The sequence below is a fragment of the Lycium ferocissimum genome, chromosome 2 (assembly GCF_029784015.1).
Source record: "Lycium ferocissimum isolate CSIRO_LF1 chromosome 2, AGI_CSIRO_Lferr_CH_V1, whole genome shotgun sequence".
In the NCBI taxonomy this organism is placed as follows: domain Eukaryota; kingdom Viridiplantae; phylum Streptophyta; class Magnoliopsida; order Solanales; family Solanaceae; genus Lycium; species Lycium ferocissimum.
In genome coordinates, this window is record NC_081343.1 from 16,924,846 (window position 1) to 16,929,753 (window position 4,908).

A 4,908-nucleotide genomic window follows, 5' to 3' on the forward strand; every position below is an offset into this window, starting at 1 on the left:
TCATTTTCGGAACGAACCTCGAAACATGAGCTCATAATCTAGGTCGCATCCTCACCCCCAGTCAAATGTACCTATTCATGTGTGTGTGTGTGTGTGTGTGTGTGTATATATATATATATATCACTCATTTCAGAATGAACCTCGGACCACGAGCTCACAACTAGTATCAAATAGTATCACAAGTTCAACAAGAAGATTATTTTAACTGCTTCACTAATTTCACATCACAATGTATGTCCCCACGTATTCTAGTTTATTAGCATGTATAGACTATGAATAATTAGCAATATCAATGTCAAACACAAGGCATCATGCCACAAGTCTTTCATGAATCGTTACCAAACCATTTCTATCATGTATGAGTGTATAAATGCATAAATGAGTGTACATATGCTAAATCAATGCAAATAAACTAACGATGAAGGTGCAAGTCACAAAGCCACAAGTCATATCAAAACTTAGATCAACTCAACCATGAAATGAATCATACAACTCGTCTCAACCAACATAAGAGTCTATGTCCCTCTTTACTTCCACATATAGCAAGTACGCCTCACAACTAAGTCTTGTATCACCAAGATGCTCCACTTTTCTATATATTATCATCAACAGTAAATCATACATCAAGTGTTCATCTATGTACTATCATAAATATATATAAATCACAATAACAGGGCAACGAGCCACCATCAACAACAATCAACCTAATAGAAATCCATCCCGAATCGCCACAGTATGAATACAACTACACCTCATATTTCAGTACATAAAGTAATGGCGACGAGCCCACAAAATCAGAAGTCATACCAACCTAGCTAATATCCAACCAAAACACCATGTCCGAAGACCTAATCATGCTTTCTCCCATCAATTCTACACAATACATACGTTTCGCTAATCAAAGTCTAACTAAAGTAAGCCATAACCAACCTCGAATGCAGAACAGGAGCCATGAACTACTCCACACGAGCCTTCAATTTCTAAAGCGCCTCAAAATGGTCAAAGTCTAACAATATGATGCTAAGTGAGCTACAAACCATGTTTTTAAACAAGAACAACAATTTGGGGAAGAAGACCCACTTACTTCTACCTTGTTCAATGGATGAAACCATCCTTTAATGATGAATCTATCATGACTTCTATCTCTACAATCATTAACCTTTAATTCATGGGTTTCTAATCAATTTTACCCTTTCCAATATATTTTAGAACAAAGCTTCCATTTTTATTAGAACCCTAAGTCTCAACATGCAATGCCAACCATAAGAAATCAAATTCCTTTCCTAGAAAGTGATAATCTATACTCCTAGGTGATTAATCAACAATAAAATCAACAACCCATCAATTATTCAAGGGTTTACTAATTCTAGGGTTCTAGGACTTTCACCCAACATTGATGGACCTTAAAATAATCATAGAACTTAAAGAAGAAAGGAAAAGGAACAAATAAAGGTGGGGACTTACCCTCCAAGATGCTTTTACCAATGAATAGAATGAAGTTTGCCTCTTTCTCTCTTGAAAACTGACTTTGGGGTCTTGTGGGTAATGGTTAGGAGTTGGAGTATTAAAATAGGGCTTTTTGCCCCTCGTCGGTCATTGCAAGGGTCACCATGGTCGCAATGGCCCCGCTATAGCGACCATAGGTCACTCACCCGGCCGAACTCGTGGAACAAATTTCGAATGAAAACGGACATAACTCCCTCATCCGAAGGCCAAATGCAATGATTCTTTTTGTTATAGATTCGTAATTATGATACGGATCTAATGGTTCAAACCTCGCACAAAAAAAAGGTCGTTTGATCAATATGGAGCCATTTCTATCCACAAACCTACGGCGAAAATATCGAATACGAGCGCGACAAAACCCAAACCCATCTGAAACTCTTCGGAACCTTACAAAAACTTTTGGACAAGTTCAAAATCATCATATTAACATGTTGGAACTTCCAAAACATTGACAGGGAGTCATCCTAACCTGACATTAACTATGGTCAACTCTAACTCGCTAACGTAACTAGCTTCTCCATCAATGACTCAATTTACACTCGAACCTTGCGGAAACCAAACCAATGACTTCATTAAGTCATAGATCATACTAACAGGACTTGGGGAAGGGTCAACAAGTTTAAATGGGTCAAAACACTATAATAACTAAACGGGTCGTTACAAAAATCCCATATGCCAATAAAGTCTTGGCTTACAACCTTTATTGGAGCCAAAGAATGGGAAAAAAAAAAAGGTGGAGAATTTTTCCAAGGTTTTCTATTTTCTCTTTTTGTGCTTGGAGGCCAATTTTGGTCTCTATAAATGGAGAGCATTTCTTCCTTATGTAATTAGAGAGAAAAGAAGAGTGAGACAATTCACAGATAGAAAAATAGTTTGTGAGGAATAATTGATAGTGAGCGATATCAGTGAGGTGGAAAAATCAAAAGAGGGTTATTTCTTTTAAGTGTGTAATGGTGTTTGGAGTATTTCACTCACACCTACAAAATGTAAAATCCTTGCTATGGTGATAACGATTCTTTGCTCTAGGCCCATGATTTTTTCCCTTTTGGCTTTCTACGCAAAAATCTCAGTGTCAATATCGCTCCTTTTATTCTTGTTAATTGCCATATCCTCATGCTACATTATTATTCTGCTGTAAATACTGTAATTATTATTTTTGTAGCGGATTTATTCCCAACATAAAAAAGGTAATTATCATCCATTTTACAATTTTATTTTATTCTTTCTCTCATATTAGGAATATGTTTGAATATGTTGGAACAACCTCACAATGCAAGTAAAACTTTATGGTGGTAGAGCTTTTCATTTTTCCAACATCACTGCTAGAGAAGAAATTTACTTTAACCCTTTGACGAAAATTTAAAGAGTTAATTTATGTGGGAAGAAAACCTAATTTAAACAAATAAGTTCTTATCGAAAACTGATTGAAAAGAAGAAATGATGACAAAGAGAAGAAAACTTGAATATCAAGAGCCTTACTTTGGTTACATTAGGAAAAAGACCACAACTAATGTTATTACAAATAGTAAACATAAATCAATAATTAGGAAAAAAACGGAGATCAAAATGTTAAATCGATAATATTAGAAGAAAATCAATACTCAATGTTACTTCAACTTACAGAGCATAAAGCCAAAGATATTAATCAAAGACCATCTAAAGTTGTGAAATACGATTTATTACTTAGATTCCCCCCTCATCTTTTTGCTTCCTCTTCAAAATTATTCTCGCAAACGACACCGGTACCAGATATTCTCACCATAGTTGATGAAATGCCTTGGGCTGTGCGCATCAAAAGCCATTATAAAATATTTGTACCCTATTTTCAAATCCCTCTTTACCCATTCCTCTAAGATACGTGACTACTTGTCATAGAATTCATCGATCAATGTCTCCAATTTTGTAGCATTCTCGTAATATGCTTTATTGAAATGACATGGTGTGATGCATTAGAATAGGTGACTGGACTTCTCACTTAATAATTCATACTTCATAGACAATCAATTCCTTCTTATAAATATATAAGAAAAATACTTGTATTGTTCAAAAAATGATCAAATTTATATAGAAACGTCCTCATGGCTGGAATATAAAAAAGCATAAGAAGAAAGAGTAATGTCAGGGAAAGCCAAGGGGTAGGCAACAATGATAGTTGACATGATAATGCACAATAAACAGGCAGTTATCTCTGTAAATTCAAGCACAATAAATACGTTCCCTTTTAATTGAGCAATGAATGTGAACAATTATAGACTTATTGATAGAGTAATTTTAATCTTCAGCAAATATTTTGAAGAAAATATAAAGAGAAAAAGTTCAAAAAATGTTACACCTCGTAGTTTCGTCTGTTGAGATTCGTTAGGTGTTAGTTGTCCTAATCGTGGAAACTGGGGTTATCTTCTAGGATATATGAGATTATATATTCCTATATTATGGTTATGGGGGTTTAAGCTCATAAAATAATCAATGGAAGGATTTGAGGACAAGCAAATTAAGGAATTAAGTTTGTCGGAACTTTGGGAAAACTTGGCAAAATTTTTGGACCCGATTTTGGTCCAACTTGGGAGAAGTATATCTCCTAGAATATGAGGAGTTTTGGTGTGTTTCTTTTTTTCCAAATTGAAGTTCATCGAGTTTAGTTTCCAAAGCAATAAACCATTCGTCAATGCGACATCGGAGTAAAAAGTTATGGGTGTTTTAAGACAGACTGTTCGAGCAGAACTTTTTGACGGACAGCAAAAATTTCTGCGGCCCATCAAATTGTATCTTCCAGTAAAACGGTCCACGATGAGCCATGTTTGGGTAGGCGCCTTTAACAGCATTTTGACGATCGTAGGAATTTATACGGCCCGTCAAAGTGGGCGCAGGATTGCCCGACGGGATTTTAAGTTGCGCTTTATATATTTAATTTCACTTCATTTGGGCATTTCATTTTCTCAAATCAGATCCAAGAGCTCTCCAAAAACCCTCTCTTCAACTCCATAAACTAATCTAAGCCAAATCCAAGAGAATTAAGATATTCAAGTGCTAAGAAGCTTGCTAGGGCTTGTGAAACTCAAGTTTTCCTTGGGTATTGATGTTAGGGTTTTTCACTTTGGTGGAGTAAGTTGATCCAAGACTTGTTCGTGTGTGATTAAGGTAAGATTTCACATTTTTTACATATGGTTAAGGTTGTTTGATTGTTATGCCATGTGGGTAAAGGAAGAAAAGTGGAAATAGAGTTCAAGTATGAACTTGGAGATATAATGAGCCATAGGTTAACTTGAATTGAAATTCTTGGCATGTTAGGAGCATAATTTTGTTGTGGATGTTATAGATGATGTTGAGGAAATATTGTATGTAAGCATATATGGTGTTGTGTTGTAGCCATTTTTATGAATGATTATGAAAAGGAGTTTTGGG